General features: G+C 51.2%; 1 long non-coding RNA gene across 1 annotated transcript; it reads left to right on the forward strand.

The window, feature by feature from the left end:
• Nucleotides 1-4,672: 4,672 nt before the first annotated feature.
• Nucleotides 4,673-12,574, forward strand: LOC109250865 (uncharacterized). The gene is made up of 3 exons (XR_002073229.2): nucleotides 4,673-4,939; nucleotides 7,852-7,969; nucleotides 11,912-12,574. It is a non-coding gene; the product is annotated as an uncharacterized LOC109250865 (long non-coding RNA).
• The last annotated feature ends 1,780 nt before the right edge of the window (nucleotides 12,575-14,354 follow it).

A 14,354-nucleotide genomic window follows, 5' to 3' on the forward strand; every position in this document is an offset into this window, starting at 1 on the left:
TGAGAAAGTGGGGACCAGGGTGGGGGAAGGCACCAGGAACCTTGCCTTCTGAGGCCAGCCTGAAGCTGCCTAGTGTTCAGCTCCAGAGGAGGCTCCTCCTGCCAAAAGATGGCCATCTCCAGATGTCTACAGGCTGGAGAGAGCCGGCTGGCCTGCGCGGCCTGAGGGCAGAGACAGGACTAATGGGAGGAAATTACATGGAGAGATTTCATCTCAGCTTGAGGAAACACGTCTACCAGTCACAGCTGGCCAACCGTGGCCTGCTCAGGCTGCCAACAGAGGCAGTGAGCTCCCTGTCACCAGAGGTGTGTGAGCAGAGGCTGGGAGTTCCCAAGGGAGAGAAGCTGCTGAGGAGGGTTTCTACCCTTGAGGCTCCTCCGAGGCTGTGGTCAGTCCCTTATACTTCCATGTAGCTTTGGTCCTCACTTGGCTCGGTGGAGCCCACAGCAGGCATCCAAGCTATGGCAGCCTCTGAGGTGAATGTGAGAGCAGAGCTTGGACATCTCCGGCTCCAAATTGGGGCTGGAGGCTGGAGGCTGGAGGCTGGAGGCTGCAGGGGAGTGTTGTTGTAGGGGTCTGATCTCAAGGGAGGGTAATAACAACATCACCTTTTGCAGGAGGCAACTTAATGCTAGTGGCTGACAGTACGGAGCCTGAGCCCAATCTGTGCCCAGGCTCCCCCTAGGCCTACTGAGGTCTAGGAAGACAGAGATTGGTGATGAGGAGGGGGCTTGTTCTTAAATAAGTTTTCTCTCACTTGCTTCAACTTCTAAAACCATGGGCTGGAAGGAGAAAGATGGGAAGAAGCAGAGGAGAGGAGAGCCTGGGTTTCAGTTTCCGCTCTGCTACTAGCTAGCTCTGTGATTTTGGGCGAGTCACTTAACCTCTCTGTGCTTCAGTTTTCGTGTGTGTGCCTGTGCGCACACTTCAGTTTTCTTATCTGTAAGATGGAATGATAATAATACCTATCTCACTAGGTTCTTGTAAAGATTAAGCGAGTTATTGTTTGTAAAGTACTTGAAATAGTTTGTGGTCCATATTAAGTACCATGTAAATATTTGTTAAACGGTAAAAATTAATTGAGCAACTCATGTATGCCTAGCCTAGTTATATGCACGGAGATTTACAGCAATCGTCTTGTTTAGCCTTTACAAAATGCTAATGAAGTTGAAAATACTATTATTAGGGAAAGTAAATCTGAGTAGGTCAAGTTCTTCGCCCAAGGTCACATAGCTAGTGAGAAGCAAAGCTAAGATTTAAAGTCAGGATGGTCTGACTCCTGGACCTGGGCTCTCAACCACTCACTCAGCTCAACTGCACCAAGGGTTTGTAGCCATTCTAAGGTAGGTTTAATGACCTCCGGAGCAGGTCAACATATCGGCTGGCAGGAGGGGGTCAGAGAAGCCCCCTGCCCCTTCTTAGGCGGGAAGTCCCCTCTCCTTGCTGCTGCCCAGGAGAGATTTCTCGGACTAATTTGTGGCAACATTGCTGGGTGACTCTAATTACAAATTGCAACCCTGCTTCCTCCAGCTGAGTAATCTCCATCATGGGGTTCTGGAAGCCGCTGGAGCTCCAGACTGGTGGTGTTTGCTTTGGCGATGATCTTGCTGAGGGGGGATGGACCACCCCAGACAGCCTTCAGACACAGGGACAGGAGCTGGGAGGCCTGGGTTCCCTATACAATCTCTCTGGGTGTGGGTGAGGCTATCGTTCTAGGGTATCCTGCTCACTCCCATTCTCTCTGCTGTATTAGTAGGACCCCTCTGTCTTACTCAAGACCACATCCCGTGGGCTGAGCCAGGATCTGGCAGAAAGCAGATGTCCAATAAATATGCGTTAGACCCAAGAATGTCTCCATACATTTGCATGGCACTCTACTGTTTACAGAACTCTTTCCTATCTGTTATCTCATCTGATCCTCACAACAGCCCTGAGAGGTAGGTCTTTTAACCCCATTTTACAGATGAGGAAACTGCGGCTCCCAGAGAGGAAGTGACTCGCCCAAGGTCACATAGCTCAAACCCTGGTCTCGGTCTCGGGGCTCCAAATTAACTTTAGCTCTGCAACGCACAGAGATGTCTTCCCCTTCCTTGTGTGAGGACAGTGACGGGACAGAAGGAACCCCAAGTTGGTGTTGGCTCCTTCAGAAGACTCTTCAGAAATGGGAAATGGCTACCAAGGGGACAGAGTCACAGCCTCCAGGGCTTCAGGAGGGGGAGGGCGCTGCTCAGGTAGCCCGGGGTCATTTTCTCACGTACCACGGTCTTCCCCAGCCTCTCCTGGGTGCCAGAACAGACAGGTCCATGCCCTCGGGCTTTCTATCAGGGAGGTGGGTCCAAGTCACTGTCCCAAAGGTGGATCACCTGTCTCTCTGGAGACAGAGCACCAGAGAAACTTTTGGGATCCCCCTTCTCGTGCTTCCGGCCGCTGGAGCTGTGCTAGGACCTGGGGGTGGCTCCCGAAGTCAGTCTCCATTCTGCAGGGGTGAAAGTGCCTCTCTTCACCTTTGGGTCACTGGTGGGCCTCTGCTGACTACTGCGGTTTTCCTTGTCAGCTTTGCTGTTTTTACTTTTTGTTTGACGCTCTATTATTACTGACATCTTTTAAAGGGTTTCCCCTTCTGGTCAAGCTTGGTCTTTGTTCTTACCATTTGAGAACTTCTCTCTTCTCCCTCTTTTCTTTCTCTTCTTAACCCATGGTTTTGGAAGATGCTGAAGCAGGAGGTAGGCAGGGGGCTGGGTTATTTTATTTATTTATTTTTAAAGATTTATTTTATTTTTTGAGAGACAGAGTGCAATGGTGTGGGGGGGGGGAGAGAAAGAGAGAGAGAGAGAGAGAGAGAGAGAGAGAGAGAGAGAGAGAGAGAGAGAGAATTTTAAGCAGGCTCTAAGCTCAGCACAGAGCCCAGCACAGGGCTAGATCCCACAGCCCTAAGATCATGACCCGAGCCAAAATTGAGTTGGATGCTCAACCAACTGAGCCCCCCAGGTACCCCAGGGCGTGCTGGTTCCAAAGCAACTTACTCTTATAGCCCTCATTTCCTTGCCCCTGCTACCAGCAGACCTAACGGGCCCCCAGGATGGACCCTCCTCTTTGAACTGGGGACTCTTTTTCCTTTTCTGAGTGGGAGTTCTGGTGCCTCTAGCCCACATTGTGCCCTGACCCATTCATTCTCTTTCCAACATTCTTCCCTCTCAGGGCTGCCCTCCCTGCTTGGAGAAGTTTCTGGCACAGCTGAGCCCGCTGACCAAAAACAAGTCACCTTGCTTCTTGGGGTCTATAGTGCCCTGGGAAAAAGGGCACATGACAAACTGGGGGATAAGAAAAGGCTTTCACGGGGCTCTTCTCATCCTGATTCAGAGTAGGACTAGGTCTGTGGCCAAAAACTCCCCTTCTGGAATTCACAGCCCCTCTGGTTTGAGTGGGGGTTTCTTCAGTTGCAGCAGGTTGGGCCACAGCAACAGACCTGATGCAATGGATTTCTAGGTATAGGCCCGGGGCTGAGACAGCTTTTCCCTCCTGACTGTGGGGCTAGTGCTTGGCAGTTGGTTTCTGGGATTCCAGGCCTGCAGACCTGAGAACCACCAGTCTACGTTAGCCTTGGAGTCAAAGAAATGCTCCCTGCCTCCTGCTAAGCCCTGTACCCAGGACCCCAAAGTGTGGTCCCAAAGCTTTTTGATCCTGCTCCTACACAATGGTAGGGGTGGGGCCTGGCTTGTCCCTGAACTACTCCAGCTAGGTTTGCTGGGGGAAAGCTCTTAAAACCCCTTTGGTTGCTGGGACTTGTACATGAGACAAAGCCACGGCATGCCTGCACCCCGGCATGGAAAATGCTGTCTTGGTCTTTCCTTTGCACCCGTAGAAAGTACCAAACGTACCCTGGGCGCCAGCTCGCAATGCTAGTCAGGGAGCTGGGCTCTGATGCCTGCGCAGGCGAGGCTAGACCTGTCTTGTTCACTTCTGGGGCCAGAACTCCCAGAGAATGAACAGGCATCTGTGGGAAGTTAGAGATTATACCGTATGGACAAGGTGCCCCGGATGACAGAGTCAAGGTCGTGCAGCCCCTCAGAGGGGAGGAGAACAGCACAGCCCAGAGTGGTCAGGAGGGTCCGCCAAGGAGGGGCCGGAACTGCACAATGAAGAGGAAGTGAGTTGGGAGGCAGATAGTTGGGGGCCCTGTAGAGAAAGGTTGAGGGGTGAGCCTCCCCTGTCCCACCTTCCCCAGACCAGCCCTGAACACTGAGGAAGGCCGGCCTGCTAGAGCTCAGAGAAATGTGAGCCAGCACCCCCAAACGTGCAGACAGGGGAAACTGAGGCCTAGAGGGGCCAGGGATCTGCCTGGGTCTCACAGGCCGCTGGAGCTCCCCTTCCTCTGCTTCATAGCCCAAGAATTTAGGAGCCATCTGCCCTAAGCTCAGGAAATCTTCAAACATGCAGCAACACAAGACAAAAATTCAAAACCCATTTAGCATGTTAAGCATTAGTTACTTTTATTGGAAACAAAAACAAAAACAAACAAAAAATGCCCAAAATACATAACGTTATTTAAAAATGCTGGTGGAAATTAAAACGTTAGGGGTAGGTTGGGGGCTTGGGACTCGTTCCATCACAAGCAGTTCACTTGCTCACTGCCTCAGCCCAGTGTTACCAGGTGGCTCCTTCCACAGCCTCTAGGGCTCTGGAACCCCGGGAGATTGTGATTCCGCTGGAGAGCACCCCCTGGTGGCTAGCTCTGAAGAGGCTGTGTCTGAACTGCAGGGCAGGAAAGTAAGGAGGCTGACAGTTGAACACGGGGCCCCTGCCTCCCCCACAGCTGTCACCACTGCACAGAGGATGGCACTGGACTGATTGGCAGAATTCATCTTCCTCATGAAGGAGCTGTGACAGGGTTCTCATCTGGGCTCTGGAGGAGGCCTGGTGACCAGATGTTCTGGTTCAAGTGAGTCGCCAAAGGGGGTCTTTATTTATTTTATTTAAAAAATGTTTTTAAGTTTATTTATTTATTTTGAGAGAGAGAGAGAAAGAGAACATCCCACGCAGGCTCCATGCCGTTGTCAGTGAAGAGCCCTACTCGGGGCTCGAACTCACGAACTGGGAGACCATGACCTGAGCTAAAATTAAGTCAGATGCTGAAGCAACTGAGTCACCCAGGCTCCCCCTGAAGGGGGTCTTTTAGAACAGAGTTGCTCACACGGGGCATAGGGGGGTAACACCTCATGATTGAGCCCCGCCTTCAGTGTTGGTGACAGAGCCCTGGCACACAGCTGGTGAGGCTTCATAGTGACAGGCAGGGCGAGGTGTCATTGGGAGTGACGGGGTTCAGGAGCACTGACTGTACCCTGGCTCACCTTCTCAGGCTGGCAGGACAGTGACAAGGATAACGGTAGCCACAACGGTAGCTCACGTTTACTAGGTGCTTCCTGGGGCCGGCACCAGGGAGGCCTCACCACAGCTCCGTGAGGCAGGCGGTCTTTTTTTTGTTGTTAACGAAGAATCTCACAGGCAGAGAGAATAGATCCACATAAATCACATCATCCCAACTGCACAACTGTCAAGATTTTGCCACACATGTTTGGCTCATTTCTTTCTTTCTTTTAAATTAAGTATATTAAAGGGGCACCTGGGTGGCTCGGTCGGTTAAGCATCCACGTTCAGCTCAGGTCATGATCTCGTAGTACCTGAGTTCAAACTCCGCATCGGGCTCTGTGCTGAAAGCTCAGAGCCTGGAGCCTACTGTGGATTCTGTGTCTCCCTCTCTCTGCCTCTCCCCTGCTCACTCACACTGTCTCTCAAAAATGAATGAACATTAAAAAAAATTTTTTTTAGTTAAATACATCAAAGCAAATCCCAGACATCATGTCATTTCACCCTTGTGTGCTTCAGTATATATTTCTAAAAATAAGAATACTTTCTTACATAACCACAAAGCCATTATCACTTCCTCAAAAAGTGAATGATAATTCCTTGGTGTTATTCTAATACGTGGCCCGTGATGTGGGCAGCCTTATTGCCCCATTTCTTGGAGGAGGAAACAGAGACTCTGGGGGGACAAGTACCTTGATCCAAGGTTACACAGCTTCATGGTGATGGGGATGAGATTTGAACCCAGGGAGCCTGACTTGGGAGCCCACCACTAACCCACTCTCTCTGGATCTTAGTTTCCCTCCCTGTGAAGTGGGGAATAATAAGGGCTGCTTTGCTACTTCACAGGATAATGCTTGAGAACACCATGTTGTTCTTGCTTCTAACGATAACAATGAAAATAATAATGAGAGGACACTATCAGAAAAATCACTAGTGGAGCACCTGGGTGGCTCAGTTGGTTGAGCGCCCAACTTTGGCTCAGGTCATGCTCTCACGGTTCGTGAGTTTGGGCCATGTGTCGGGCTCTGTGCTGACAGCTCAGAGCCTGGAACCTGCTTCGGGTTCTGTGTCTCTCTCTGTCTCTCTGCCCCTCCCCTGCTCCTACTCTGCCTCTCTCTCTCTCTCTCTCTCTCTCTCTCAAAAAGAAACATTACAAATTTTTTTAATAAAAAAAAAGAGATATGACATTTAAAGGAAATCAAATGCTGCGTTCCCACTGATATGTCAGCTGTCTATCATCTCATTTAATCTTTAGAGTTTCTTCATGACCAGCTTCCTTACAGGTGAGGGAACCAGGGACTTAGAGGGGGAGGAAGGGCCTCCCCAAGGTCCGGCCACTGTCCGCTGACAGGAGCAAGGTTTGGGCCAGGCTGGTCTACTGAGGGTGGCAGAAAAGCCTCAGGCATGTCAGGAGCTGAAGGTGGCCTTTGCTAACGGCTTTGGAGCATCCTGCATTCATGGGCCATGAGATGACTGCGCGCAAGCAACAGAAATCCCCTTCAGGGGTCTTAGCAGAAGTGCAGTTTACTGCAAGGATAAGGGGTGGCTCACAGAATGGATCATGAGGAGGAAGTCAGGCTGGGAACACGATGGAGCAGCCCTGCCTGGGACTTGCAAGGCACAACTGCTCAGGAGGGCCCATCTGGGCTCCCCCCCTGGGGACCCATCCACTTCCCACTATTTCTCTGTTTCCACGTATTTCCCAAGACCTTAGAACCCTGGGGGAGAACATCGAGGAAGCCAGCCTGGATGGCATGGCCCCTGCCCAGTATGGCTGGGAGAATGTGGCACTTTCCTGGAGGGTTCGAGTTCTGGGCCATGCCAGGGTTTTTTTAAAGGAGTGAAATGGGGAGGAAACTTGAGGGGATTCCCCTGAGAAGACTCAGGCGGCTCTGGTTTTCACACGTCATTTTGCTTCTGGTCCTAGGGAGTGTGAGTCACATGTGAAAGTCTCTTGTTTTGCGAGGCCTGTGTCTGCTGCTGCCACCACCTTCACAGCAGCTGCCACCTCAAGGCAGGAGGCCCAGAGAATGGGCAGGACTCCCCATCTGCCAGCCAGTGCTGCAGCTATGGGAGGAAGGCATTAGGGACGATAATTTTCGGGCCCAGTGCTGAGGGGGATTTTCCATCCTATGTATTACATGAAAGCAGAATGCAAATGACATAGCAATGAGCCTATGCCCTAGAAGGCCTTCTGCTGGGTCAAATGTGAAGGGGATGTGAGTCTGGTTAGCCTGTGCCTTCCAGAAAACGCTCCGTCCACTTGGCTGCAGGGAGAGCCACAGCCTCTGGCCTATCCACTGCCACCTACTCCTCCTCCTGCAGGAAGCCTGCCTGGGTCTGTACCCCTGGGCACTCAGTACTCTCCAGGGGCCTCAAATCTTTATGAGAAGTAGGTAGGGCTTAAAGTCTAAATGACCAAATAAAAAGGATCCTGATGCTTCTGTTTTCTCCACTTGTGGCCTATGCACAGGGCTGGGCACACAGGGCCTACTGGATGGACAGGGCCAGCCAAAGGGCCAGGATGTCCCAGCAAAGCTTGGGAGATGTGGGATGGCCCTCTTCCCATGCAGCCTCAAACCCTGGACCGGACCCACAGATTCTGGTGAGACAAGGAAGGAGGGTGGGAAAAGCTGACTCCAGGGAGGGGGTATGGGGGCTGTCTAGCAACTGGCAGAGACCCAGCAAACTCCCCGCACATGATATCCTGCTCTACCAAGGCTGTCCCAGGCTGTTCAGACAGGGGTGGTGGGGTGGGCAGTGCAGGGAAGATAAGCCAATAGGGAATGTGGAGAAGAAGGGGGTGAAAAAGACCCCTGGGCCCTGGCCTCCTCACCATATATCTGAAGGGGACCTTCGGGGCCCAGAGAACCAGACAAGCTTTAACTTCTGGGAAGTTAAGGAGCAGGTCTCATCAAAGGGTAATTCTGTGGCAACCAAAGGGCAGGTCAAAATATAGTCTGTCCCCCAAACCAGGCCCAGCCAGATATTGGCTTTTTCTAGTGGCCCAAATTTTATTCCTCCAAACAGCTTTCCTTCTCAGAGTCTGGGCTCTACTTGAAGCACACTCAGCCCTGAGCTGGTGAGTTTCAAGGAGTTCTGTCTTTCCTGCCTGTCTGCTTCTCCCCTCCTCCTTTCTCTTCCTTCCCGCCATCTTCTCTCCACGAGGGTCTGTTTCTCCTGCCTCAGAGTTCCCCACCCTACCCCCACCCCCACCGCCACCCTGCCTTCCTGCTCCAACTCAGGCAGCCCCAGAGAGCCTGACCTTGTTTATTTATCAGGCTGCAGGATCAGAGCCTATGGTCTGGCCTGGCCTGCTCACTCCTGCTGCATAGACACCAACATCACAACTTTAAATCCAGGGCAGTTTTTACTTCCAACCTGGCTGGATTATTCTCCTGCCCCTTATGGACTAAAACATGCCCCGTTTGGACTTTGCCCCCTCCCCAGTGCCCCAGTCTTTCAACGTTTTTCAACGTTTTTTTTTTTTTTTTTTTTTTTTTTTTTTATTTTTGGGACAGAGAGAGACAGAGCATGAACGGGGGAGGGGCAGAGAGAGAGGGAGACACAGAATCGGAAATAGGCTCCAGGCTCCGAGCCATCAGCCCAGAGCCTGACGCGGGGCTCGAACTCACGGACCGCGAGATCGTGACCTGGCTGAAGTCGGACGCTTAACCGACTGCGCCACCCAGGCGCCCCCCCAGTCTTTCTATTTGAACTTCCAGGGGTTAGGGTGGGCACCGGGCTGGGCTGGCGCTGGTTATCATGACCTTAACCCGCTACTCGTGCTGGCTGCAGACAGCTCGGATGACACAGTCAGGCCAAGCTCATGCAGAAAGCTTCAGGAGCCTGGAGCCAAGGATCATTTTGTGACAAGGATGGGGCTCGTGGTCAGGCCCACACAGGGCATCACCATCTGTCCAGGCACAGAGGGCTGGAGGGTGAAAGGGGAGCGCTGGCAGAAGCTGGCAAAGGATTGGTCTAAGAGAAAAGAATGCTGGGGTTGGCCAGACCTGTCCTGTTCGGGTCCCCATGGGAAAGTCCCTAGGACCCTGGACCACAGTTGCAGGGAAAATGCAGCCATCGTCTCCAGAGGCTGTTGGCCTCATTCTGGACAAACACACTATTGCTCCTGTCCTCTCCCTCAGCCCTGAGGAGCGCCTTGAGGCCCAACCGCTGTCAGCCTCTCCACCATAGATGGGCGTGTAAAGAGCAGCCACTGGACTGACCTCTCCAGGGTGCACCTAGAGGGCTTCTAGGAAGAGGCGGCTTCCCTATGCCTGTGCCCAGCTGCAACTGGAAACACACCCTCACCATTTCATCATTTGAAGATTTATTTAAAAGAGTTTTGTGTTGTGGCTGCTCTGGGTGAAGTTCTTGGTGATCTGATTTTAAAAGCCTTCCTCTCCCCACCACCCCCCCCCCACCCCCCCACCACCCCCACTCTCTGTGAGTTACCATAGAGATACTTTATAGGCAAAGCAAAGTTAATGAGCTCGATTGGGCCTTTTTGTGTTCCTGAATGTTTTCCATTTCTGAGCCCTTAACATATAATTAGAGAGATTATTTAGCATGGACGTTTTCTTTTATTGTAAATTAATTTCAAAACCAAGTTCTGAGGTTAAATAATGATTGTATTTGTTAATCAATCCAACCTGGGTTTCCTTCCCAAAGAAAACAGGATGTCATTGTCAAAATGTTGGGAACAGGATGTTTGAGAACTTGGGGGTTTCATTGATTGCGATGATGTTAAGGGTCCTGGCAGTCAGTACTAATGTGTGGTGACATCTTTTTATTAGACAGGGATGAGCTCTGGGAGGAGGTGAAACTCGAGAGGCTTTGGGGAAGGGGTGCTGGGGGGCTGTGACCTTCCAGCTATGGGCGAGGCCCCAGGAGATTCACAGCTTCCTGACAGGGGGCTGCCAGCCCCTTTGCCAGGCCTCGGTTTGCCTGCTGGAGAGCCCATGAAACGTCTAACTAAACAAGGTGAGGTTGATGAGAAGCTGGCCGCTTAGGCAGTCGGATGGGCTAAATCACTTGAAGGCTTCTTGCCTCTCCAGCTCTGTTTGTCCGTCAGGGTAAGTTCTGCTGTTTTTCTCAGGGTTTCTCAATCTTGGCACTATTGACATTTTTGGCCAGATAATCCTTTGTTGTGGGGACAGGCCTGTGTGTTGTAGGATGTTTAGCAACATTACTGACCTCTACCCACTAGATGCCAGTAGCACACATGTACCCCTTCCCTCACTGTTGTGATACCCAAACTATCTCCACATGTTGTCAAATGTCCCTTTGGGGACAGATGTACCCCCCAGTTAAGAACCACTGAGTTAAAAAATGATACATATTTAGGGGCACCTGGGTGGATCAGTCGGTGAAACGTCCGACTTCAGCTCAGGTCATGAGCTCACGGTCCGTAGGTTTGAGCGCCGTGTTGGGCTCTGTGCCGACAGCTCACAGCCTAGAGCCTGCTCCCTCCCTCTCTCTGCTCCTCCCCTGCTCACGCTCTGCCTCTCTCTCTCTCAAAAATAAATAAGCTTAAAAAATAATAATAATATGTATTTATTGTCGAAACTAAGACGTAATCTGTAATTCCAGTATCCAGAGTTGACCCCTGTTAAGATTTTGACGTACTTCTTTCCAGACTTTCTCTTCCACACATGTATGTGTTTTTGCCTTTTTGTGAAACTGAGGCCACAGAGTGTGCTGTTTTCTAACTTGCCAAGGCACAGGCTACGCGGTGGATAGCTCCCCTCATTGCCAGAGCTTCCTTGCTGCACCTTCTTTTCAAGCTCTGTTGAAAGCTCCCCTCTTCAAGGGGCGCCTGGGTGGCGCAGTCGGTTAAGCGTCCGACTTCAGCCAGGTCACGATCTCGCGGTCCGTGAGTTCGAGCCCCGCGTCAGGCTCTGGGCTGAAGGCTCGGAGCCTGGAGCCTGTTTCCGATTCTGTGTCTCCCTCTCTCTCTGCCCCTCCCCCGTTCATGCTCTGTCTCTCTCTGTCCCAAAAATAAAATAAAAAAAAAAAAAAAAAAAGAAAGCTCCCCTCTTCAGTAACGGCTGGCTGGGGGGCCTGGAAGGGTGGTACGGAGGTCAGTGGGATCTCATCTTAAGCTTTAAGGGTCCAAGGACCGGTGTGATCACCCAGAGCTGATCTGCGGGGAGTGACACATATACACACTAGTGCACTGCTTACAATCACATCACCCCAGCTCCGTTTCCACCTGGCCCAGAGCCCTGGCTGTGCTCTGCATGGCCTTGGGTTTTGCTGGTCAGGCCTGGCAGAGAGCCCACATCACAAGGAGGGGGTGCAGGGTGGGCCAAGGCAGCCAGGAGCTCTCAGGTGCCAGGTAGCAGGGGAAGGAGGGCTCTGACCATGCGATGGGTTGCGGGCCCTCTGAGTGTCTCAGGGAGGCAGGAGCCTTTCTCAGGGAAAACACCCACATCTGCCCAGCTGTGCGTTCAATTCCACAGACCCCAAGTTAGGAACTTCAGAGGGCAGGGATTTTTCTGGGGACTTGTGGTGACCTAGAGTCTTACCCTCTCTCTTCCAGGAATATCTGTCAAGACCCTGGGAAGGCTCTGACCTCACATAGGACAGTGCCTCCCTCACAATACAGCAACGTCGGTAGAGGATGGGTGCCAGATGCCTACATCCTGAGAAGCGGGACTGAGAGCTGAGCTTCTAGCATGAGAATGCTGAACAAAGCCCGCCCTGGCTGGTCCTGTACTATGGGCTGGGCTACTCACCTACCGTGCTCTGCATCACCCAACCCGATGGAGAGAAAGGTACCATTATCTGAGCGAGTTGCCATTTTACTGGGCTGGAAACAGGCTGAGACTTGCCCAAGGACATACAGCCTTGTGAGTGGAAAGCCGGAATGTGCACACTCTCAACCCTGAAGCTATGCTGTCTCTAAAGGAGGGCAGGGTGGGTTTGCCTGTGTGTGAAGGATGGGTGCATACTCTGCGAGGACCCCCTAGGACCTTTGGTCCTGGGCCCATCTTCCCAGCTGGGATCGAGAGTGCTTCTGGCACAGAAGCCCAATGGAAGAAGGTGGATGCCAAGGGCTAGAGGAATGAGGAGGGGAATCAGTGTTTTGTGGGCATAGAGTTTCAGTGTGGAAAGATGAAAAAGCCTTAGAGATCTGTTGCACAATGATGTGAATATACCGAACACTTCTGACCTGTACAATTAAAATGCTTAATATAGTCAATTTTGTGTTATGTGGGGTTTTTTAAAGTTGTTTTTTTGTTTTATGTGTTTTTTTTTTTTTTTTTTTGAGAGAGAGTGCACAAGCGAGGGAGGGGCAGAGAGAGGGGGTCAGAAGATCTGAAGCAGGCTCCATGCTGACAGCAGTGAGCCTGATGTGGGGTTCGAACTCATAGAACTCACGGACTGTGAGATCATGACCTGAACCAAAGTCAGACGCTCAACCGACTGAGCCACCTAAGCACCCCAGTATGCTATGCTTTTTTTTTTTTAACCACAATAAAAAAAATGTGAAGAGAAAACAGTCAATTATGGAGGTCTGAAAGGTGCAAGAGAAGAAAAAAGGATGCTTTTGGCTCTGGCCTGGCCTCTTTTTCCTGCAGTTGGGTAACACCACACACACTCCTCCACCTGACCCCCCACCCAGTGCCTTGCGGGGTGTCCAGGTGCTGTGGAAAGACCAATGTTCCAAGTCACTGGCAAGGGTCTTCCAGGGACCAGACAGAAACAGACAGCCTGGGGGGCACCTGGGTGGCTCATTTGGTTAAGCATCTGGCTTTGGCCCAGGTCATGATCTCATGGTTCCCGAGTTCGGGTCCCACGTCGGGCTCTGTGCTGACAACTCGGAGCCTGGAGCCTGCATCAGTCAGATTCTATGTCTCCCTCTCTCTCTGACCCTCCCTGCTCGCTCTCTCTCTCTCTCTCTCTCTCAAAAATAAATAAACATTAAAAAAAAAAACAAAAAATAAAATGAAAAGAAACAGTCTGGGGGAAATCTATGAGAGGGTGGAGCTTGGACCAGCCTGGGGGCTGGAAAATGGGAAATGTGTGCCTCAAAGGAGTTTTTCTTGCATTTTATTTCATTTATCTTACAAGAAGGCGACATAGGTAAGGGACAAACTTCAAAAGGTACAAAAAAGAAGGTACAAACAATTATGCAGTGAAAATTATTTCCTTTCTACCCCTTACCCCCGCCCCACCTCTTCCCTGAGGCTGCCGCTCTTTCTGCTTTCCTGTATATCTTTTCAGAGATAGTTCATGCACCTACAAGCATATGCGTTTGCATTGTGTGCAATCTTCTTTTCCTGCCACAAATAGCGTATTAAACATACTGTCCTGCACTTTGGTTTTTTTTCACTTAACAACACATCGTGGAAATCATGCCCTTATCAGTCTGCAGAGACGACAGTCGATCTGCTCCAGGAGTGGCGGATCATTCCATTGTGTCCGTGAACTTTCCGTTAATGACTCAGGACTCTTTGGATCATCATGTAGGTTGTTTCCATATTTGTGGTGACAAGCAGTGCTGGCCGTGGATCGTGTTGTCCACTCAACACTTCCCACACATGCAAGTATATCTGGAGATGAATTCCCAGCTGTGGAAATGCCAGGTCACAGAGACTGTGTGCTTCGCCTCCTCCTCCTCCTTCTTCCTTTAAAAAAAAAAATTTTTTTTTAATGTTTATTTTTTTTGAGAGGAGACAGAGCACAAGCACAGGAGGGGCGGAGAGACGGAGACAATGTGAAGGAGGCTCCAGGCTCCATGCTGTCAGCCCAGAGCCCGACACGGGGCTCAAACCCACAAACCCTGAGATCATGACCTGAGCCGAAGTCGGATGCTTAACTGACTGAGCCACGCTGGCACCCCAGCAGTTGAGTGCTTCTGACTGTAATGGCAATGGTCAAGTTGCCTCCAGATGGGCAGTTCCCCCTTAGGATGGTCCCGGCTCCCCACTGCCTCACCAACGCTTACTTTTATAACATGTTTTGGTCATTTTGGTTCT

This window comes from Panthera pardus, unplaced genomic scaffold (assembly GCF_024362965.1).
Source record: "Panthera pardus isolate Hobbes unplaced genomic scaffold, ASM2436296v1 HiC_scaffold_2, whole genome shotgun sequence".
NCBI classification, from domain to species: domain Eukaryota; kingdom Metazoa; phylum Chordata; class Mammalia; order Carnivora; family Felidae; genus Panthera; species Panthera pardus.